At 39.7% G+C, this 25583-nt stretch overlaps 1 non-coding gene across 1 annotated transcript; it reads left to right on the top strand.

Moving 5' to 3' along the window:
- The first annotated feature begins 22510 nt into the window (after positions 1-22510).
- trnat-ugu lies at positions 22511-22583 on the top strand. Its single transcript has one exon. It is a non-coding gene; the product is annotated as a tRNA-Thr (tRNA).
- The last annotated feature ends 3000 nt before the right edge of the window (positions 22584-25583 follow it).

Below are 25583 nucleotides of genomic sequence, written 5' to 3'. Positions count from 1 at the left end.
TACAAACGTCTTAAAAATCATCCCAAATAAATAAAGGGAAGGGGTCACCGTCAGCCAACATTTCTGTAATAGAACTAAATTATCAATGGGTCGCTGTTTTCAGGGGAATGATGACGTTTTATAATTATTAAATAGTTAAGTCTTGTTCATAAGCGGAAGCCTTTGAAACTTGACCTTTTTGGAGCCGTGAGAGCTGGTGCAACCAATCAGAAAATATCACTTGTCTCAAATAATATAAAATATAACTGATCATGGCAATACAGATAGTATCACAATTATATATTCCCAAAGGGAAACCTATCTGCCCTAACCTTATAGGGGTGGTTGACATTTAAATTAACTATTAGTAAATTATAGAATGGCTACTTCTAAGCAACTTTTCAATTGTACGTAATTTTTTCTACTTTTATAGTTTTTAAATTATTTGCCTTCTTCTTCTGACTCTTTCCAGCTTTCAAATGGGGGGTCACTGACTCCAATCTAAAAAGGCAAATGCTCTGTAAGGCTACACATTTATGGGTTATTTATGAAAGTTTGAATGCCAAAAACCTCGAAAAATTCTAGGTTTTTTTTTACTATAAAATCAAAATTTTTAATGGGAAAAAAACATGAATTCTTCAAGATTTATTATACCCCTAGGCTGCATAAAGTCAGAACTTGAAAATCTGCCATATCAGACCTGCCCAGGTGGTATAAAAGTCAATGGGAGAGGTCCCTATCCCTTAACCCTTAACCTGAATATCCGGCTATTTCGGCTTTTTGGAAAAATTTGGGAAAAAATCCCACATTTTCGTGAAATTTTTTTTACGGAAGAGCCCTAAAAATTGTGCGGTTCAGGAAAAAAATACAAAAAATCGTACGATATGATTTTTCGTACATTTTTTGGGGGGTTTGGGAGGTTTTCCCCAATTCATGCTTTTTAAATAATAAATAAGGTAAAATGGTGGATTCTAGTTTGGTCAGACTTTTTTAATTTAAAATATCAGAGAAATTATTTTGATAAATAATTTATATTTTTATTGCTACTTTTTATTACTCATCTTCTGATTCTTTCCTGCTTTCAAATGGGGGTCACTGACCTTATCTAAAAAAACAAACGCTCTGTAAGGCTACAAATGTATTGTTATTATTCGGGTCGTCTCCTATTAATATTCCAGTCTCTCGTTTAAATCAATGCATGGTTGCTATGGTAATTTGGACCCTAGCAACCTCATTGCTAAAACTGCAAAGTGGAGAGCTGCTGAATAAAAAGCTAAATTACTCAAAAACCACAAATAATAAAAAATGAAAAACAAATGCAAATTTTCCCAGAATATCCCTCTATAATTCATACTAAATATTAACTGGAAGCTGAATAACCCCTTCAAGAATTATAACCTCTTTACACCTGCAGCGTGGATAGAAGGAAGGGAATTTCTTATTACCTGCAGATACGTATGGTGAAGGTAACTACATGTAAAGAAGACAGATCTCTTATTTATAAATCTTATTTCCGAGGCTTTTGCAGTGTAACGGGAGATGCTGGAGCTGCAGACGCAACGTTGCATTAAATCAATTAGGAAAGGTAAGGCTGTCCTCTAAAATCTGCAATGTTTTCCTAGGCGTTCACCCAAATCCAAACTAAATGAAATTTCTGTTGTTATACATTGAATTTCCTGAGCAGCATCCCCCGGGGGTCTGAGCGTTTCATTTGCTATTGCCGGAGAGATAAACAGACTTACAAGAACATGGTCTGCTTGTTGCACAGGAGTCACAATGCAATTCTAATGAATGTGATGGGAAAAAAGCAAAAACAAATATTGTCTGTGATGTAATTGCGAGTTTGACTTTTTATCTATTTAAGTATTCATAGCTCTGTACACAGGAATGGGGGTATGGGGACGAAGAACCATTTGATCAGCATAGAGGATAAGTAAACCTTAAAAATAAGTGAATGTAAAATTGATGAGAGTGCTTTTCTAAGCACTTTTGCAATTTACATTTGTTATTTATTTTTATTTAATTCCAAGATATTAAGGGATACATGTGCTGTTAATATGAATGAATTTTGTTACAACAGCGCCACCTGCTGGTCATTTTCCCACCAGTCTGACCACCAAGTAGTCAAGGTTTGAGAAAGGTTTCTAATTTTATTCCTAAGCAGAAGAACATCAGAGCAGCCTCTTTCTTTCTCCTGACAACTTCCTTGACTACTTGGTGGTCAGACTGGTGGGAAAATGACCAGCAGGTGGCGCTGTTGTAACAAAATTCATTCATATTAACAGCACATGTATCCCTTTAAAGGGATGCTGTCATGGGAAAAAAAAAATCCAAAATGAATCAGTTAATAGTGCTGCTCCAGCAGAATTCTGCATTGAAATCCATTTCTCAAAATAGCAAACAGTTTTTTTATATTCAATTTTGAAATCTGACATGGGTCTAGACATATTGTCAATTTCCCAGCTGCCCTAAGTCATGTGACTTGTGCTCTGATAAACTTCAATCACTCTTTACTGCTGTACTGCAAGTTAAGGTGGCCATACACGGATAGATCCGCTCGTTTGGCGATGTCGCCAAACGAGCGGATCTCCCTCCGATATGCCCACCTTGAGGTGGGCAATATCGGGCTGATCCGATCGTGGGCCCTAGGGCCCAACGATCGGATCCTAGCGTTCGCCAAACGGGCGGTCGGATCGCGGGACCGCATCAATGAACAGATGCAGCCGCGATCCGACGGGATTTTTAATCCCATCCGATCGAGATCTGGCCGACTTTCGATCGGGGAAGCCCGTCGGGGGCCCCCATGCACGGGCCAATAAGCTGCCGACACGGTCTGTCGGCAGCTTTTATCGGCCCGTGTATGGCCACCTTTAGAGTGATATCAACCCCTCCCTTTTTCCCCCCAGCAGCCAAACAAAAGAACAATGGGAAGGTAACCAGATAGCAGCTCCCTAACACAAGATAACAGCTAGGGATGTCGCGGACTGTTCGCCTGCGAACTAATTCGCGCGAACATCGACCGTTCGAGTCCGCCGAATGTTCGCGAACGTCGCGCGACGTTCGCCAATTAGGGTTCGCCTTAGCTGGCGCTTATTTTTGCCCTCTCACCCCAGACCAGCAGATACATGGCAGCCAATCAGGAAGCTCTCCCTCCTGGACCACCCCCACACCCCCTGGACCACTCCCCTTCCATATATAAACTGAAGCCCTGCAGCGTTTTTTCATTCTGCCTGTGTGTGCTTGGAAGAGCTAGTGTAGGGAGAGAGCTGTTAGTGATTTGAGGGACAGTTGATAGTAAGTTTGCTGGCTAGTAATCTACTTGATACTGCTCTGTATTGTAGGGACAGAACTCTGCAGGGATTTGAGGGACATTTTAGGTTAGGTAGCTTTGCTGGCTAGTAATCTACCTTCTACTGCAGTGCTCTGTATGTAGCTGCTGTGGGCACTGCTTCTGATCTCATCTGCTGACTGCTGTAATAACCCAATAGTCCTTGTAAGGACTGCTTTTATTTTCTTTTTTCTTTTTTTACTTTGCTACTATAAGAGCCCAGTGCTATTAGTCTAGCTGTGTTGGGGAGTGGGACTGGTGCGCTGCTCCTCCTAGTAGTTCACCACTACCAGCACCAACCAGAGTCAAAATTGTTACAAAGTATCTTATTTGCACCTGTTAACTGTTCTGAGCTCTCTGCCAAAAGCTAATTAAGTTAGAAACTGTTTTTTTTCTGGCTGTTCAGTGCAGAGAAAAGAGGGACTTTCCAGTACAAAAGAGGGACAGGGGGTTAAGTGGTCAAAAGAGGGACAGTTGGGAGGTATGCAAGTGCCACCTAGCTGTGTGAGCTTTTTCACATTCTGTCTAAATAACAATAATAATTCCGTGTCCGTAAACATCACCTGAGTGATGTTTTTACAGCAGCAATAATATATATATTACTGTATACGTTGCCCTTGCAGGCATTGTTTGCCCAGTCTTTAACCAAGTGCCACCTAGCTGTGTGAGCTTTTTCACATTCCGTGTCCAGAAACATCACCTGAGTGACGTAGTGTGATTTCTGCCCTTTACAGCACAAAACGCAGCGCTGTGTCAACAATGTATTTTTCAAATACATTTTTGCCCTTGATCCCCCTCTGGCATGCCACTGTCCAGGTCGTTGCACCCTTTAAACAACTTTAAAATCATTTTTCTGGCCAGAAATGTCTTTTCTAGCTTTTAAAATTCGCCTTCCCATTGAAGTCTATGGGGTTCGCGATGTTCGCGAACCGTTCGCATTTTTGACGCAAGTTCGTGAACATTTTTTCCGACGTTCGCTACATCCCTAATAACAGCTGCCTGGTAGATCTAAGAACAACACTCAATAGTAAAAACCCATGTCCCACTGAGACACATTCAGTTATATTGAGAAGGAAAAACAGCAGCCTGCCAGAAAGCATTTCTCTCCTAAAGTGCAGGCACAAGTCACATGACCAGGGGCAGCTGGGTAAATTGACAATATGTCTAGCCCCATGTCAAATTTCAAAATTGAATATAAAAAAATCTGTTTGCGCTTTTGAGAAATGGATTTCAGTGCAGAATTCTGCTGGAGAAGCACTATTAACTGATGCGTTTTGAAAAAAAACATGTTTTCCGATGACAGGATCCCTTTTATATCTTGGAATAAAAAAATAATAAATAAATAATGAATGCACATTGCTAAAGTTCTTAGAATAGCCCCCTCATCAATTACATTCACTTATTTTTAAGGTTTACTTATCATTTAACTCGTGTTTTAGGGAGTTTTAGCCCCAAAACAGGATTTAGGGAAAGTCCAAGCAATTTCCAGATTTCTGAAGCTAATATCATTTCCTGTGTTAGATTTACGGCCTGCATGTGGAGACGGGTCTGTTGTTTTGATGGGTTAGAACAGTGGCGTAACTTAATGTTTATGAGCCACACAGCAAATATATTTTAGGGCCCCCAAAATATCAAGAGGTTGTCCTGTTTTACCAATATATATTGAAATTTCTTATTAGGTAGGGCCTCATGTGGCCCCTATACCTCCTGGGTCCTCCTGGGCCCTCCTGGGCAATTATTAGCAACTTGTCACCAAGGTCCCCTAGAAGAGGGCCCTACCAACAAGTAGCTTTAAAAAATGTTCTGTGCACACCCCTGAAAAAAATCCTGGAAGTCTCACCCCACTTCCAACCTGCAAATTGTAATTATACTGCTCCTGGGGCCCCCTCTGCCATAGGGCCCCTGACTGGAGTACCCCCTGATGACAGCCATGAGCGTATATGTGTCTATTGACTTTATACATGTCTATTACCTACGGTCCTGACTCCTGGAGGTACTTGAAAAGTTCCAAATTTAGGCTGGCATGAGCCAATCTTCCTTTTATAGAAAAGTTGCAGAATGATCTCCTTATTGACTACAAACAACATAGAAACACTTTTTACAATGTGCATTGTTTTCTGTCATACTAGTTTTCAAGATAGTAGCAGTTCTGACACTGGTAATATAATGAATTGGAAACAAAAGCGCCACCTGCTGTTCATTTGGGGTGACTGGCCAAGGAAGAAAATCAAGATGAGAAAAGAAAATGCTTGTGAAGTTATTCTGCTTAGAATACAAATTAGTGAGCAGAGAAGAGTCTTGTGATGTGGATCTGCTTAGAATTGACCATTGCAACATCACAAGACTTTTCTTTTCTCTCTAAATTAATTTTCTGGAGACCACCTTGAATTTGAGATATAAACATAACCGCTTACTGTTTTCAATTACTTTATGGAAAGAATGTCAGTCCCTATTAACTCCTCAACCCACACCTTGCAGCACTTACCCACATAACAACACGAACTGCAGCTTTTCAGGTTTAATCCATTAAATCCAAATGTCTGCAGCCCACAAAATAAAATGAGAACCGGGGAAAATACAAACCTCGAATGTGCAGCAAACTGATATATTTACATTATTATGATACATTTTTGTGAGATTTCCAAGCCAGGGAAGACTTAAAAATCCATCTCCCTGATAAGAAAGAGAATGTGGAAGAGAAAATATAATCCAGGCACGTACTGTCTATTGTACATCCAGGTTTTACTTCATTACTTCACTACTGCTTCATAATCAGAGGAGCTTTTACTTTTAGGGGCAGTGTTAGACTTGGGGTACTTGGGGCCCATCAGAGAACCTCACCTCAAGGGCCCACCAAACACATAAATGTACTTGCCGCTGCGACCTCCACCCACCCCTTGCTATGTACACAGACAAACTGTGGGAAAATGAGGCTTAAGGACCCAAAAATACACTGAGTTTTCCCCAACTTTTATAGGTCCTTTAGTCATAATTAACCAGACATACGAGTAAGAAAATTAATTATGAACCCATTAGCCATAGACATGCCAGTAAGATCATTGCAGAAAAATAATTATGAACCCATTAGCCATCAGGGATGCACCGAATCCACTATTTTGGACCGAGCTGAATCCGAATCCTAATTTGCATATGCAAATTAGGGGTGGGAAGGGGAAAACATTTTTTACATCCTTGTTTTGTGACAAAAAGTCACCTCCCTCCCTTCCCTGCCTGGTTCGGCTGGGCAGAAGGATTTGCCGGAATCCGAATCTTGCTGAAAAGGCCGAATCCCAAACCGAATCCTGGATAGCCATAGACATGCCAGTAAGATCATTGCAGAAAATTATTTATGAACCCATTAGCCATAGACATGCTAGTAAGATGACTGTAGCAATTAGGGATGCACCGAATCCAGGATTCAGTTCGGGATTCGGCCATATGCAAATTAGGGGCGGGGAGGGAAATCATGTGACTTTTTGTCAGAAAACAAGGAAGTAAAACAAGGAAGTAAAAACTGTTTTCTCCTTCCTACCCATAATTTTCATTTGCATATGCAAATTAGGGTTCGGTTTCGGTTCAGTATTCAGCCGAATCTTTCACAAAGGATTCAGGGGTTCGGCCGAATCCAAAATAGTGGATTCAGTGCATCCCTAGTAGATGAGGATTATGAGCACATTAACCTTAAACATGCCAGTAAAATCACTGCCGAAAATGAATAACTAGCATATAAACCTAAGTGGGTCCTAATGGGGACCTATTTCATTATTCTGCCTTACGCTATGCCTTTGGAGTTCTCAAGTGACCAGTAGATGGCACTGTGCTATAGTATAACGGTCTGGGTAACCATGTGTTCTGGGTCCATTGCTTTAGCCCTTACCCAGCAGGCAGGAAGGGAATGGGTAGTGGAACCTAGATACATTAGGCCTAGTAAAGGATAAGCTATACTTTTCATAGATCACTCTAGGAGTAACAGACAGGTTATTTAGCTGAGCAGCTCAAGGCTCCGACGAGGAGAGTCAGAGGGATTGAGATCCCAGGTACTAATTGCCCAGAAGTAGGGACTAAGGGGCAAATTTATCAAAGGTCAAATTTCAAAAACTTTGAAATTCGAATTAAAAAAGACCAAACTAAATTTATTTTAAAAAATCAAAGGTTTTTTTTGGCCGAATAGGTCTGTTTTCGATCGAATAGGTGTGTTTTCAAACAAATTCGAGTAATACCGCATTTGAATCATACTAATTTAAGTTTTTCCCCAATAAAAACTTAAATTGACTCCAAATAGGTTCTAGAAGGTCCCCCATAGGCTAAAACAGCAATTCAGCAGGTTTTAGATGACATTACAGACAGTACATAATAAATTTCAAAATTCGAATTTTCAATTTTTTTTTTCAAATTCGAATCGAATTTGGACTATTCTATAGTCGAAGTACACAAAAAATATTTCGAAATTTGAATATTTTTAGAATTTTCACTTCGACATTTGATAAATCTGCCCCTAAGTGTACATACTAGGGAAGTAGAGATTCTTCTGGGTGTACCTTCAATTACTGTTGTAATTGCAGGGACTAAACTGATCCTTAGTGATTGTGAGTATATGCTACTCTCTGTGCTCTATGTTCTTGATGATTTCTATAAACTCCTATGTGGATAAAGCTGTTGAATAAACTATGTTCTCTGATTACGCATAAAGAACCACTGGTGTCCAATTATTGAGCATAGCACTTTGTTACAATTCCACTACACACTGCCTCCACACCGTTGTGAGGGCTTCACCCCTGAGAGAAAGGTCTCACCCGGAGCACAAATATACTGTATATTAGGGTAAGCTCTTAGTAGAGACGGTGCCACTCATTTTACTATAGCGCTACACACTTGGGGACATATTTACCAAGGATCAAATTTGAATTGAAAAAACTTCGGAATTCTAATTCAAAAAGACCAACCAAAATTAAGTCAAAGTTTTTTTGGGGGCGAACGGGTCCGTTTTCGATCAAATCATTCAAATCGAATTAATATCGCAATCAATTCAATGTTTCTCCCAAAAAAACTTTGATTTTTCAAAGTCCACCAATCGAAGTAGAATTTTTAAAGAGACAGTACTTGATAATTTTCGATATTTGAATTTTCGAATTTTTTTTCAAATTCAAATCGAATTTGGACTATTCCCTAATCGAAGTACACAAAAAATAGCTAGAAATTTGAATTTTTTTCATTCGAAAATTCACCTCGACCTTTGATAAATCTGCCCCATAATATTTTGTTTCACACCTGAACACACAACGGATAGTCTTAAATAGAGCAGAAAGCTTCGGGTGAGTGAAAATATTTCAGGTGGATGCAGAAGCAGCACAATCAGGGGAATCAGAGCGGATGGAATAACTCAGCCTTTTATGAGGGTTTTACTGAGTGAGATCAGCTCCAGCCACTCGTTCCCTTAACTCAGCTGAAGGGATAAAAATACTTCTCTTTATTAAGGAACCTGCCTGTTGTTCAGCACAAAGCTTTATATACAGTATAAATATATATGAGAGTATGTTATTCCATCCGGGTTTTGAACAGTCGCCCCACAAACTAAACTACGCAAAGAAATTAAATCACCCGAGTGCAGGGCTGTTCAAATGCAAGCTCATGGGCCAAAATCTGCACCTGTTTGCCTATGTGCCCCATACCCTTCTGTGTATGACATCATCATTCTATATAATACACGAGCATCACATGTGCCAATTAGTGATGGGCGAATTTGTTCCATTTCGCTTCGCCATGAAATTCACGAAACTGGCGAAAAATTAGCAAAACACAGATTTTGACGCCGGTAACAATTTGTCTGGCATTAAAGTCAATGGGTGTCCGTTTATCATTGCAGACGGAACCGTCGCCGGCGTTGAAAAAACGTTGACACTGTTGGAACCATCGTTGGCGTCACAAAAATGCCGGCGACTTTTCGGCAATGAATTTTCACTGTAAATTCACACCTGCCAAATAAATTCGCCCATCACTAGTGCCAATATATGGACCAAGAGCAAATATCATTATCCTAGAACAAGTCTCTTTAACCCTCTTCTCCCATAATTCCCTGTTACTAACCCTTTCCTTACCACACTCAACATGTATGGACCCTATTTCTTTATTGTTGTCTGTAACCCTGTATAATACACAAAAGCCATGAATATCCTGTAAATTATATCCTTATAAACAGTGAGTTCTGATGTCATCAGTTATAAACGGTGAATTCTGATGTCATTTCTGTCACATGACTCATTGAAACGTGTGTATTATAATAAATAAAGTACCCCCAGTTGCAAAAGATGAGGATATTAGAAGTTACCTCGGAGTTCCATGACCTGTATAAAAACACTCGGCCTTCACCTCGTACTTTTATATGGTCATGAAACTCCTCGGTAACTTATAATATCCTTATATTTTACAAGAGGGGCTACTTTATTCACTATATAAATGCCATATACACAGCAACATAGTAACATAGTATCATAGAAAGTTAATTTGAAAAAAGACACTGTCCATCAAGTTCAACCTTTTAACTTTTTTTTGACCTGCCTTACTGCCAGCTGAAAAACCCATTTAAAGCCTCTCCAATTTGCCTCAGAGGGGGGAAAAACTCCTTCCTGACTCCAAAATCAGGCCAGTCCACTTTAGTCTGATTTACTGTAGATTTAGATATTTATGGGGTTATGTAATAAAAGGCACTAAGTTCTGGCCCGGATTTGTGGCAAGGCCACATAGGCCCGGGCCTAGGGCGGCAAAAAAATAGGGGCGGCATGCCGCCCAGCCGCATTATGGGGACGTTCGCGTCCTCGTTCAACTACACCAGCTTCGCCGGCGTTTTTTCGCCTGGTCGCCAGTAATATCGAATATCGAAATTTGTTTTTGAGTTAACTGAAAGGCGAACAACCCCTTTAACCCTACATTTTCATCTAACTATAACTGCTACTACTGACTATTTGCTCATTCATTTCTGCCCCTCCTGTTCTTTATTGCTCCTATATTTGACTTTCCTATGTTCTTCTGTTTTAAGCCGTTTCTTTCCTACCTCCACCTACGGATTCCAAATTTTCTGGAATGTTGGCCTTCCTATATTTTATCCTCCTGCTTTATTGATAACATTGGCATCAAGGATCATTTTTACAGGCTTGACAAAAAAAAAAACCACAAAGGCAAATGGAATGAGACCGGAAGGAGAGAAGGTTCAGCTTCTTGATCCCAAACACTAGAAGGATTTGTGTTGAGCTTGCGGTACAGAATTGCCATTACATGCTCCTGTGTGTTTAGTTTGCACAGCTGGATCTATTCAAAAGGTTTGTCATCATGTGAAGCAACATTAATTTACTATTCACAGTAAGCATGGGAACTACAAGACTAAATGTAGAAACTGGTCTTGAATTAATCAGATGAGAGATACTGTTTTAGAGAATATTGGGTGCCTTAAAGGAGAAGGAAATCTACAGATGCAGTTTAATGCTAATAGATTAGCCACAATAGTTCAAGCTATCACACTATATTTATTCTGCAGAATGCTTTACCATACCTGAGTAAACAGCTCTAGAAACTCTGTTTATTTAGGATAGCAGCTGCAATATTAGCTTGGTGTGACATCACTTCCTGCCGAGTCTCTAGCTCTAAACTCAGATTACAGCAGGGAGGGAGGGGAAGAGGGAGAGAGGAGCAAACTGAGCATGCTCAAGCCCTAGCCCTGGAGGTTTAAGCTGAAAACAGGAAGTCTGATACAGAAGCCCATGAGTACACAATAGAAGGAAAGAAATGTGGTGTTTCTTTTGACAGAGGACTCAGAGCAGCATTACTTTGAGGGATTACTGGTGTATTTATATAGACCTTTCTGATAAAGCGTACTTAGTTTTAAACTTTCCTTCTCCTTTAAAGAGCCATGGACTACACATAGTACAAGTATGGGACCTGTTATGCAGAATGCTCTGGACCTGGGTATCTTTCCGTAATTTGGATCTTCATACCTTAAGTCTACTATAAAATCATGTAAACATTAAATAAAGCCAATAGGCTGGTTTTGCTTCCAATAAGGATTAATTATTTCTTAGCTGGGATCATGTACAAACTACTGTTTTATTATTACAGAGGAAAAAGGAAATAATTTTTTTAAATTTAGACTATTTGATTATAATGGAGTCTATGGTAGATGGCCTTTCTGTAATTTGGAGCTTTCTGGATAATGGGTTTCTGGATAACGGATATAAAGTGTTGTCCACGCTTGTTTGTACTCTCTACATATAAATAATTTTGAAGGCTTCCCGTTTAAACGCCCCTGGTGCCAGTGTTATTGTTTGAGTGTAGTGATGTGCGAATAAATTCGGCAGGCACGAATTCTCTGCGAATTTTCGCGTTTGGCTGGCGGCGACTAAATACATGAAACTGCTGCGAAATTTCAGTGGCATCGAAAAATTTTTGGATGCACGTCAGAAAAGCTGCTTGTGTCATGCGTCAACATTATTTGTGCGCCCATTGAGTTTAACGCGGGCGTCAAAATTTGAGTTTCGTAAGTTTTTTTGCCGTTTTGCGAATTTTGCGCGCAATTCATAAATAATTTGGCAAATTGAAACTGGACAAATTCGCCCATCAGTATTTGAGTGTTGACTTTTAGTATGATGTAGAGAGGGATATTGTGAGACATGGTTACATTAATTATATTTATTGCTGCCCCATGTGCTTATTTACATTGTTTATATTACACATCAGGCCAGAAACCTTCTCACTTTCCCTATAACCCTGGCCTTGGATGTTCTTGGCAAACTAAGTGGCCTATTGAGCACAGCAAAGTGCTGGGAAGCTGCAGGTTTTAAATGAAATGATGATCTATTTCCCTTTAGTATCCTGGTACATGGAGAAATATTGCCTTGAGATTTAAAGACAAGTGGAGTTTGAAGCAATTTTATAGTTGAACTTCGTCTGAGAAAACCTAATCCTTCAGACTGACAGCTTTATCCCACTCTGGGACTTTCTGATTGATATAATACTAGGAAAAGGGGAGAACATGAAATCATGGCTCTTTGCCTCAAAGCCTTTTATATCTTTAAGTATGGGATGATTACTTCTTCAAAACAACCACCATTTTCAACCTTTACAAGACATTCTGAAATTCCGGGGATGAGACATTTCCCCAAAAATATACAGGTATGGGACCTATTATCCAGAATGGGGTTTTCTGGATTACGTTTGCTTCCAATAAGGATTAATTAATAATATTTTAGTTGGGATCAAGTACAAGCTACTGTTTTATTATTACACAGAAAAAGGAAATCATTTTTTAACTTAAATTGGAGTCTAGGGGAGATGGCCTTCTGTAATTCGCAGCTTTCTGGATAACGGGTTTCTGGATAACAGATCCCATACCTGTATCGGAATTGCAGAACTCTTTCAATTAGATGAACATTTTCTTCTGTCCAGTAAAAATAAATAGAGAAACTAGTGAAATAAATTTAATAAAGGCAACACTCTTGTTATAATCAGCCCATTTCATCCAAGAGTACCTGCGAGTGGCGTAACTACCAGGGGTATAGAGGTGCAACTGCACCAGGGATCATGGCCCCTGCACCCCTGATGTGGCAGTGTCCAGGGAGGGAAAGTACACTGCCAAAAGTATCTTTTTCTTTTTGTCTTTTTTTTAAAGTTTAAGTTAATGCATCCAGGACAGGCATGATTTAAGAATGGTCCTTCTCTACTCTGCATTGCAGATTTCCTCCCCCCTCGCAGATTATCAGTGTAGAGAAAATGCCTGGTAAGGATACAAATCACATTTATTGCACTGACTTCTGGTGTTTAACCCTTTCCTTGATGTAATGTACAAAGTTGCATTTGTGTTATTTCCCTATGAGTTTTGGGGCATTTTTGGAAATGCCACCACACAACCTTCTATGGCGTATTTATACATGGAAATGCCACTGTGCCATCCTTCTATGAGTTATTGGGGGGGCCCAGTTGCAAATTTTCACACCAGGGCCCCTAGGTGTCTAGTTACGCCACTGGTACCTGCAGGTGGTTGCAGGTTTACAGACAAGGAAGTGTTCCTCCTCCTCCCAAAACTACTATGAAGAACTAAGGAAGTGGTAATATGAGAGCACTTACAGTTTCTCAGTTCAAGAAATGATCAAAAACACATTTCTATTTTATTTATTTTGAAAATATTTTATTTGATTTTCATGTTAAACAAGTACTAACAGTATGACAGCAAATATTATGCAGATGAAGAAAGACATGCTGTAATCGATACAATGGCATAGTGTCATTAAAAGCTAAATACCATTTAAAGAGACTGACAACTAAAAACACATTTCTTTATTTTGTTCAACACAAGCTTTAGTCAGTGAACTCGTGTTGAACACAGTTGTATATACAGTATGGTCTCTTTAAAGGAGTCCCTCCCTTTCCTAAAGGGATACTGTCATGGGGGAAAAAAAAAATTTCAAAACGCATCAGTTAATAGTGCTGCTCCAGTAGAATTCTGCACTGAAATCCATTTTTCAAAAAAGCAAACAGATTTTTTTTTTATATTCAATATTGAAATCTGACATGGGGCTAGACATTTTGTCAATTTCCCAGCTGCCCCGAGTCATGTGACTTGTGCTCTGATAAACTTCAATCACTCTTTACTGCTGTACTGCAAGTTGGAGTGATATCACCCCCTCCCTTTCCCCCCCAGCAGCCAAACAAAAGAACAATGGGAAGTTAACCAGATAGCAGCTCCCTAACACAAGATAACAGCTGCCTGGTCGATCTAAGAACAACACTCAATAGTAAAAACCCATGTCTCACTGAGACACATTCAGTTACATTGAGAAGGCAAAACAGCAGCCTGCCAGAAAGCATTTCTCTCCTAAAGTGCAGGCAAGTCACATGACCAGGGGCAGCTGGGAAATTGACAAAATGTCTAGCCCCATGTCAGATTTCAAAATTGAATATAAAAAAATCTGTTTGCTCTTTTGAGAAATGGATTTCAGTGCAGAATTCTGCTGGAGTAGCACTATTAACTGATGTGTTTTGAAAAAAACATGTTTTCCCATGACAGTATCCCTTAAACTATCACTTTACGGAATGCTGTAGTGAAGAGTTCACCTACTTGACGTTTTCACGATTTTGCCACCTAGAGCGTCCATATCTGAGAATTGATTAGTATTCAGAGCTCCATCTGTCAGACATTTTGACCAGTCTCTAAGCTTAAATTCTTAATTTCTGACTCTTGGACCCAAAGTGGAAACCCAGGCTTTCTGGGTATCAGTGAAAGTGTCTAGACGAGTCTATCTACTATCTCAGTGGACAAGCAATAAGTCAATGTGTCTTTGCCTTCAAGGGAACAACTCACATTAGCCCATAGCCATGCCCATTATATTGTCACCCATATGACCCTGACTTTATATTTTGTCAACCTCATGGACACCTTGTTTGAAGTTAATTCATCTCCTGTACCCAAAATTGTCTTCCTTAAATGTTAAGTAGTACCTCCAATCCTAGGAGAACGGTATGGGATCTGTTATCGAGAATGCTTAGGACCTGGGGTTTTCCAGATAATGGATCTTTCTGTAATTTGGATCTTCATACCTTGTCTGCTGAAAAATAATTTAAAAATGAATTAAACCCAATAGGTCTGTTCTGCTTCCAGTAAGGATGGATTCTATCTTCGTTGGGATCAAGTACAAACTACTGTTTTTTTATAACAGAGAAAAAGAAAATCACTTTCAAAAATATGAGTTATTTAATTAAAATGGATTCTATGGGAGATGGCCTTTCTATAAATCAGAGCTTTCTGGATAACCGATCCCATACCTGTACAGTGTGTAAAGTTCAATACTTGTATCTTCAAGCACTTTTATGCTTTCAGACACTTGAACCTCATCTGTAGCCATTGTTGGGTGGTTCTTGCCGTATAGAAGAAGACGGTTGGATGCATTTAGAATGTTGACGTCTAAAATGTGCCAATTAGAGTGTTACCACATTCCGACATAGAAGTGTTACTTCCTCGTATACTTATCCCCACCAGGAACCCATGGGCGTATTTTGATAAAGAAAGTGGAAGATGTTTATTCACAGACGGTGTCCTTATGTCGGGGCAATGTGAATGAACTTCTCTCTCACGCATTGGTGACTCCCCAGCCCAATTAGGAAGCATCTGTTAGTGGCACATATACGTCAAGGAAAAATACAAGCTATGAAACTGCCCCTGTTTGTGACCTTCGCTGGCACACGATGAAAAGAATTCCCATTAACCTTGAGAGGTACCGGTGTCAGGCTCTCAAACGAAAAATGCTGACGGGCAACAGAGTTGATTCTTTATTTGGTACAAGAAAAAGAAAAAAACATAAAAAGAACCAGTAAACAACTGTATTAACCCTTTCCATGCCATTGCCCCTTTGATATGTACGTGTGCCATGGCACTGATCAAAGAGAACCCAGAAGCATAGACTCTACACTACGAGTGAGATGGTACTTTTATACCGACCCAGTATATTCCATGGAACTTGGCACTAAAATGGTTAAAATTTGATAAGAATATTTTCAGAAATGTCCCTTATAATACATGAGTGATACTCAGAGTTCCCTGTATAACTCAGCCTGCAGCCTTGTGCCTTTATATGGTCACAGAACAACCCCTCAGTGCCTTCCAATATCCTTATCATTTACAGTAGGGGGTACATTATCCCTTATAATACATGAATGATACTCAGAGTTCCCTGTATAACTCAGCCTGCAGCCTTGTGCCTTTATATGGTCACAGAACAACCTCTCCGTGACTTCTAATATCCTTATCATTTACAGTAGGGGGTACATTATCCCTTATAATACATGAGTGATACTCAGAGTTCCCTGTATAACTCAGCCTGCAGCCTTGTGCCTTTATATGGTCACAGAATCCCTCAGTGACTTCTAATATCCTTATCATTTACAGTAGGGGGTACATTATCCCTTATAATACATGAGTGATACTCAGAGTTCCCTGTATAACTCAGCCTGCAGCCTTGTGTCTTTATATGGTCACAGAATCCCTCAGTGACTTCTAATATCCTTATCATTTACAGTAGGGGGTACATTATCCCTTATAATACATGAGTGATACTCAGAGTTCCCTGTATAACTCAGCCTGCAGCCTTGTGCCTTTATATGGTCACAGAACAACCCCTCAGTGACTTCTAAGGGAAAATAGAAAGAGCCAATACAGATCAATGAAAAATATTGGTTACATATAGTAACATTTTTGAGGTAAAGTTTCATTTTAGCAGCAAAACAACTTTGTTACTTGTCAGACTGCACAGAATTTGAGATTGCTTCTTTCTCCCATAGGGAACAGACTATGGCAAAGGATCAGTTATGTGCAGTCCATTCGGTTTAAGGCATAAACACAACTATACAAGCTCATGGTCTTTCCACCCAAACCTAACCCATCTCTTCCTTTCACCATTACTATTGATGGCATGACCATTTACCCTGTTAACTCAGCACGCTGCTTGTGGGTCATCTTTGACCAGTCCCTCTCCTTCTTTAACCATATTAATACTATCACCAAAACTTGTTGCATCATCCTCCAGAAAATAGCCAAGATATGCCCCTTTCTTTCACAAACAACAGCCAAAACACTAATCCATGCCCTTATCCTATCCCGCTTAGATTATTACAATCTCCTACTAATCGGTTTTCCTGACTCCCATCTCCCATTCATATCCCTCACTCCTCTGCTCCTCACTACATTTCTTCACTTGTCTCACTGTACATTCCTGGTTGTCTCCTCCGCTCCTCTCAGAGCCACTTTCTCTTCACTTCATCCACATCCACTGCCTCAAACCTTTCTATCTTGGTGGTCTTTCCCTCTGGAATTCTGGAAGTCTACCTTGTGGAGCACTAGAACATCAGTCTAGTCCTGTACCTATTGGACAATGCCTTTACTTTGTGCCCTTTTTCCCCTCCAATTTGTGCCTGTATGTTATCCACCCACCCACTTAGACTGTAAGCTCTACGGGGTAGGGACCTCCTTCCCACTATGTCTCTTACCGTATAGCACTTAAACTCTGTGTCCTTATATGAGTTCTGTGTACTGTGTCTATTTTATTGCGTACTTTTTTATATTGTACTTTTATTTGTACTGTACTTTTATATATTGTACTTTTGTTTATATTTTACTTTTATACATTGTACTTTTCTGCATTGTACGGCTCTGCAGCTCCTTAGCAAATAAAGTGATTCATACAACCCAACACTGTAACACGTGTTTCCAATATATGAACACATTTTTTTATGTTTAATATTAAACTTTTGTTTATGATAAGGCTGCAGAGCGCTCCCCATTCCTGGTACTTCACCCATTTTCATCCATTTCGCTGATAAAGAAGAGGCAGAAACACAAGCCCCCCGGGTCGGCACACGCCGGTAAGAAGATCGTATCTGTTTAATGTAGAGAGCGCTGATTCCAGTCCTACGATGGAAAGGAAAATGATGGCAATATTGTGCATTTCATGGGATTTAATCTACAGAGAGACTCACAGATGCTCGTGTATCATATTATACTGATTTATAAGGAGTTATAAATGTTTCTAGAGGCGCGGCCTGCTTGTATAAAGATATTTACTCCAGCACACAGGGGAAAGATGATTTATGGGAAATATCCTAAAGGGATTTTAATTGAATCTTTGGAGAGAGATTTTTCAGCAGTGAAATTCAGAGACATTTTAAAGGAAATGTAAACCCTCAAAACAAATTAACTGATCAAATAATGAATCTGAATTAACAGCACCACCTGCTGGTCTTTTTTTCAACTGGTTGAAAATTAATTTCCCAAGAAAAGAAATGTCTTGTTATATTTCTAAGGTCTAAGCGGAGCAACATCCAGACGTTTCTTTTCTTAGGCAATAAAATTTCAGCTGACTGTAGTCAGTTACAGGGCCGGAACTAGGGTCAGGCAGAAGAGGCACGTGCCTAGGGCACAACTGAGAGGGGGCACTTAGCATATACCTTTTCTTTTTCCTACCCCTTCTCAGAGCCTTCGCTCCTCACTGGCCGCTTATTAAGTATAATTACCCCCAGTGTGCTGGCACTGTGCGTTTGCATAGGCAAGGTAAGAAAAGATATTTTACATTTTTACATTTTTCAGGTTTTTTTTAAGCTTAATAATTATGGAACATGCAAGTTTTTGAAACCATCATAGGTTTTAATGCAAAAAAAAAAAGTTCAAGGTAAAAATTAGGGATGCCCTGAATCCAGGATTCGATTTCGGAAGGCTTTGGCTGAATCCTTGTGCCTGGCCGAACTGAATCCAAATTCTTATTTGCATATGCAAATTTGGGGGTGGGATAGGAAATCAGGTAACTTTTTGTCACAAAACAAGGAAGTAAAAAATATTTCCCCCCCCTTTTTCCCTTCCTGTCCCTAATTTGCATATGCAAATTAGCATTCGGATTCGGTTCGGTATTTTGCCGAATCTTTCATGAAGGATTCGGGGATTCGGTGCATCCCTAGTAAAAATCAATCGCAGCCTTTGTGCAATCAGTAAATATTAGTGGGAGAATTATCTTTAGCGATGAGCACATCTTTTCCCCTGATACAGATATGCAGCGAAATTTGCAGTTTCTGCCTTTTGTTTCACTGAAAAAAAAGTTTTTTGTTTTTTTTGCACAAAAAAAAACGAGGAATAAATACCAATGACTTTGCATTTTACCAAAATTTGGTATGTTTGCCATTTGGTAAGTTTTTCCACAGTTTCACATCACTAGTTCTCTTTCCTCTTCTCTTATTTTTGTTATAGTTCATATACACCCTTATATGGCACCTTGGTTCTTGAAAATTAAGTAGGAATAAATTCAATTAATTCTGAGTAGGAAAAATACCTTTTCCATTTTCCATTTCTCTGTATTAAGCACCTAAGTTTGCTCATAGTCTGTACAGAGAGATCCCATAAAACTATGGCAGCATAGGTATTCCCTGTACTAAGCACAATTCAGCAGGAACAGTCCCCTAAGTTTGCTCATAGTCTGTACAGAGAGATCCCATAAAACTATGGCAGCATAGGTATTCCCTGTACTAAGCACAATTCAGCAGGAACAGTCCCCTAAGTTTGCTCATAGTCTGTACAGAGAGATCCCATAAAACTATGGCAGCATAGGTATTCCCTGTACTAAGCACAATTCAGCAGGAACAGTCCCCTAAGTTTGCTCATAGTCTGTACAGAGAGAGATCCCATAAAACTATGGCAGCATAGGTATTCCCCTGTGCTAAGCACAATTCAGCAGGAACAGTCCCTAAGTTTGCTCATAGTCTGTACAGAGAGATCCCATAAAACTATGGCAGCATAGGTATTCCCTGTACTAAGCACAATTCAGCAGGAACAGCTCTAAGTTTGCTCATAGTCTGTACAGAGAGATCCCATAAAACTATGGCAGCATAGGTATTCCCCTGTACTAAGCACAATTCAGCAGGAACAGCTCTAAGTTTGCTCATTGCCTTTAAAGAGAGTTCCCATAAAACTATGGCAACATACTGTAGGTATTTCCTATAAGAATTGACCAGAAATGGACCCATAATTTTGCTTATTGCACACAAAGATACTATAAAACTTTAGCAGTAGAGGTATTTGCCTCAACAAAGCACCATTTAGTAGAAACAGCCCCTAACTTTGCTGATAGCATATCCATAAAGAGATACCATAAAACTATGTGGCATGAATATCCCTATGTAGTTCAAGACAGTTAAGAAAACCTTTATAAGATTCATAGACTGATCTTTCTCCCAGTGGAAGAGGTTTCTGTGATGTCGGGTTCTGACAATTAACTAATCCCCGAGTGATACATATTGTGCGAGAACAACTGCACTTGGAATGGGAAACACTTTCATTCCCATTACTATCCCAAATCCCTAATTTAGCAGCATTCCAGGCAAGGAATATCAGTTCATGCGGCAGCAGCAGATCATTCATTTCCATCTTAGTATTCATTATTCGATCTATTCCGGCATCATGAAACCATGAAAAAATCAGTAGATATTCTCCCGGGTGTAAACTCATTCTTGATTTCCGTGCCGCGACTGATCCTGGGAGTCAGCAATACAGAATATTAAGACAATGTAGCGCTTGTTGCACATGATACGAGGCAATGCAGAGGCCCTGGGGTTTAAATGCAAAGTGGTGTGGCACGAACCATAGTGCTGTGTGTAATTAGAGTTGGAATATATCAACCATGGTCATGGGATATAAAATATACTGTTTATTTTAATGCATTATTGCTATGCAACATCTCCATCTAGTGGAAAGCGGCAAAATACATATTTTACAAAATGCTGTTATACAGATAGCTAGAATCTCAGCTGCCATAAAGCAGGACAGGACTGCTGCTTACAATGGGGATCAGATAGGATCTGTGCAGCCACTGGGACAGAATGTTCTGTTATACAGATAGCTAGAATCTCAGCTGCCATAAAGCAGGACAGGACTGCTGCTTACAATGGGGATTAGATAGGATCTGTGCAGCCACTGGGACAGAATGCTCTGTTATACAGATAGCTAGAATCTCAGCTGCCATAAAGCAGGGCAGGACTGCTGCTTACAATGGGGATTAGATAGGATCTGTGCAGCCACTGGGACAGAATGTTCTGTTATACAGATAGCTAGAATCTCAGCTGCCATAAAGCAGGGCAGGACTGCTGCTTACAATAGGGATCAGATAGGATCTGTACAGCCACTGGGACAGAATGCTCTGTTATACAGATAGCTAGAATCTCAGCTGCCATAAAGCAGGACAGGACTGTTGCTTACAATGGGAATCAGATAGGATCTGTGCAGCCACTGGGACAGAATGCTCTGTTATACAGATAGCTAGAATCTCAGCTGCCATAAAGCAGGTCAAAAGGCCATAAAAGGAGAGAAATATTTGGTTCAACAACTTCCCTACCCAATAATCAGAGTGTATGTTTAATTCAGTTCTACCCCAACACATTTCTGCAGCACTAAGCATTCCAACATTGCATGGCACAATACCAATGGGTTACAGAAAGCCAGTGTAATACCAATATTTGAAATGGGTGACGGCCCAATAATTATAGACTTATAGCTCTGACATATCTTCATAGTTACTTAGTTAAATGCAACAATCATAACTAAAATCATTTCCTAAGTAAATACACTATGTAAAAGTTCAAGAAATCTGATTTTTAAAACAGTTAGAATTGTTTGTATAATGTAAATGATCAGCTCACTATTCCTTCTGCAAGATCTCCCCTATCTCCCCTGCAGTTCTAGCTGAGGCAGCCATCTTGGATTTCACTGGCTCCTCCTACCTATATCTTCCCAGCCAACTGAAGCTCTGAAATCTCGCACATGCTCAGTTGAAATTCAGTTGAAATTCCTTGTTGCTTATCAACCCTTCTAAGCTATTTTCAAATCAGCCAAACCTGTGTGTTAGCTGCTGTTCAGTAGTGCTGCCCCCTGCTGGAAGTTAGTGTGTGCCCTTCATTTGCATAATGACTTTACCAGCAGGGGACAAGATAGGGAAATCTCCTGATACTTCTAGTGGAGGAGTTTACTAAAACAAGGCATTCTGGGTAGAATACTCAAAGCAGTGTTACAATCTAAGCATGCTCCTGAAATTTGCATATTAGAGTCTCTGTTATAGTCTCAGTATGGCCTCCCTCAGTGAAAGAAGCCATTTGACAAAGTAAGGGATTTTTTAAAACCCTTTGATTGATTTGATTAAACGTGTTTATGTGGTACTGGTCAGATTGTTAATATGTGTTTGATTTTGGGTGTGATAGGTGCCCTTTAATTTAAAAAAAATAGCCTTTGATATTATGTCTGTCCAAGAAATCATCCAAGTCCCTCTTATAGTCATTAACTGAATCAGCATCACAACATCACCCGGCAGTGCATTCCACAACCTCACTGTCCTGACTGTGAAGAACCCCCTACGTTGCTTCATATGAAAGTTCTTTTCTTCTAGTCTAAAGGGGAGGCCTCTGGTACGGTGATCCAAGTGCAGTTTTCTATTTATGACTTAACAGAGTCTGAATCTGAGAAAGGATAAAGGAGTTCTAAAATGTAAAGGTCTCCTTGAATCATCCAGGCTCCATGTCCAGAAGGGACATTTCCGGTGACATGAGCATGTGCCACTCCCAGAATTTATTTTTCCACTGCTGTGTAAAGAAAGTTATACATGTTGTAAATATTGAACAGTGCACAAGGCTGCATCACCTGGCTCCATAGCTCAGTGGTTAGAGCACTGGTCTTGTAAACCAGGGGTCGCGAGTTCAATTCTCGCTGGGGCCTTACAAATTTCCACTTTTACTCATTCACAATACACGAACAACCCTGTGTAAGAATAAAGGAAAATATAGACCCGCTAATGTAAAAAGTAATAATGTCAAATAACCGCATGGATAGTGGTGTATGGCTAAGTTCTCAAACAAAAATCCAAAAAGAAAAGATAATAATAATAGTATAGTTTATAAGGTGGTCTCTTACCAAGGTAACCCCCATTCCAAGTGTTAACTAAAGAGTTTTGTGATATGTAGAAAGTCCAAGTGGGGAAAGAGACCATCCAATAGGCCTATGAGTAAGTGCCCATTTTAGGCACAAAATGCGTTAGGCTTATGCAAGTCCTAATAAAGCTTTTTTAACTTTATAAATATTTTGGCTACTATTCTATACTATTGCATGGCCTCTTTCCATACTTGGACTTTTTACAAGAGTAATAATGACCCCATACAAGTGCCTTCTATTTTTCCAGAGAAAACAACCTTGACCTTGACAGTCTACCCTCATAATTTAAATCTTCCATCCCTTTAACCAGTTTAGTCTGTGCACTCTGGATCCCAAAACTGCACCGCATACTCCAGGTAAGGCCATACCAGGGACTTATAAAGAGACAAAATTAGGTTTTCATCAAGGCAATTTATTTGCTTTAGTAGACACAGAATGACACTGCCTAGAGTTACAAAGATTGTTATCCACAAAAATCCCCAGAGCCTTCATAGTTAAGGAACCCCTAAACACACTGCCATTTAATTTCTTGTTTAACTACCAAAGTGCATAACCTTTGCTTTTAACAGTAGTGAACCACATTTGCTGCCAAGTTCACCAATTTAGCCAAATCACTCAGCAAGGTAGTAGCATCCGGCATGAAACTCATGGTTCTGCACAATTTAAATTTTTTTCAAAATGAATCAGTCAATAGTGCTGCTCCAGCAGAATTCTGCACTGAAATCCATTTCTCAAAAGAGCAAACAGATTTTTTTATATTCAATTTTGAAATCTGACATGGGGCTAGACATATTGTCAATTTCCCAGCTGCCCCAAGTCATGTGCCAGATCCCTTGGAGTACTTCACTAACAACACTGGTCCAGTTAGAATCTATCCTTCAGCCAGTTCTCTGGTTTATGTTCCAAGTCAATATTTATTCCTCACATCCACTGCCACCTCAGAGTCAAGGTTCCTGCTCACTAATACATTAGTCTGGCAGCATTTATTGCACGTAAACCCATGTTGAAACAAACTAATAGCAGTACAGAATTTGAATGTGAAAGCACCTCATCCATACCCCCTGTTCCAGACACTTTTTCAGTCCCCTTCCGCTTAGCACCTCCCTCACTTTTGCTTGGCACCGCTGCTAGGAACACCCCCCCCCCAATTAACATACCAAATCCCCAGTAGCACATTGGGGAGGTCTGCAAAAGATTAAAGCTAGGGGATAGCAGGTAAAAGAGGCATGTGCCCAGTACCCCCCATGCCCCTTCTGTCTACCCCTACTCATAAGCATAAAAATACATGTTTAACTACAGTACTGGTATTTCCTCCATCTGTAGGTGTCCTAGTCATACATGTATCCCCTACAAACCCTAACACATGCATATCTTGTAATAGTCTTGTTTCTTTCATTCATAGGTTTAATTAACTTAAATCAATAAGCAATTGTGGTTGCCCTCCTAATACAGTTATGGGACTTGTTATCCAGAATGCTCAGGACCTGGTGCTTTCTGGGTAGTGTATCTTTAAAGTCTAAAAGAAAATCATGTAAACATTAAATAAACCCAATAGACTGGTTTTGCTTCCAATAAGGATAAGGATTAATTAATCTTTTATTTTTTAACAATTTAGATTATTTGGATAAAATGGAGTCTATGGGAGACAGCCTTTCCATAATTCGGATCTTTCTGGATAACAGGTTTCTGGATAACGGATCCCTTATAATAATTATAGCTACACTTTGTCTAGGCTGAAACCTTGCAGAAAAAATAGGCAGTGGGCTCTCTGAAGATCCACAAATGGGCCATCAAAAAAAAAAAAGTAGCAAAAGAGTAAAAAAAAAAAATCTTTATTTACACCATTATTTCTGCAGCCTTACACGTTTTGTGCTCGCAAGGCACTTAACCCAGAAAAAACTAAAAATTAAAGGAACAGCATATTCTATATATACAGACTCAAAATATAGAGAGAATGTAAATAGACTAGTGATAAGTGAATTTTTTTTGTCAGTCGTGGATTCACAGCGAAATTCTGCATTTCGCCATCTGCAAATTTTTCTCAAAAACTGCAGCAAAGATTTGCAGTGAAAAAAATTCCCTGCGACAAAAAAGTTGCAGCAAGAAAAAAAAATACACTGACTAATGCATTTGGAGGAAAAAGTCACCAAGACAAAAAAATCACTGCGAGAACAAACGCACACTGACTTTAATGCATTTGGAGAGAGAGAAAAAAAGTTGCAAGTGTAAAAAAATTGTAGCATGTATAAACATTTTGACTATTGACTTCAGGGGTTATCTGTGTCCATAAATAGAAACTGAAGCCAAAAGGAGGTGACAGGGCACTGACATTAAATATTTCATGTTAGGACTGAGGAGGAATCTGTACTAGGGAGCACAAGGGAAGGACAAGCTTGGCTGAGAGGCTGACACTTTATTATAGGCACAAGCAGGACTTGTATTTATTGCAGACAGGTAAGGTAAGTTCTGCTGGAGCTAGAAATCAGGTACCAAGGGTATAGGGCAAAAGACCAAGACAAGAAGTTAGAGGTTAAATTGCCAGCTGTAGTGATGGGTGAATTTGTTCCGTTTCGATTCGCCACAAAATTCTCAAAACTGGGGAAAAATTCACGAAACTGTGATTTTGGCGCCTGCGACAATTCGTCAGTCAATGGGCATCCGTTAATCGTCGCCAGCGGCAAAATTGGCGCCAGTGTCGGATTTGTCAGCAAAAATGGTTTTCAGCGCCAGCGAATTTTCACCAGTGAATTTTTTTCAGCATACTTGCAAATTTATTCGCCAGCGGCG

The sequence above is a fragment of the Xenopus laevis genome, chromosome 4S, assembly GCF_017654675.1.
Source record: "Xenopus laevis strain J_2021 chromosome 4S, Xenopus_laevis_v10.1, whole genome shotgun sequence".
NCBI classification, from domain to species: domain Eukaryota; kingdom Metazoa; phylum Chordata; class Amphibia; order Anura; family Pipidae; genus Xenopus; species Xenopus laevis.
Note: the sequence above shows the minus strand (reverse complement) of the source record. Positions and strands in the feature narration are given on the sequence as shown.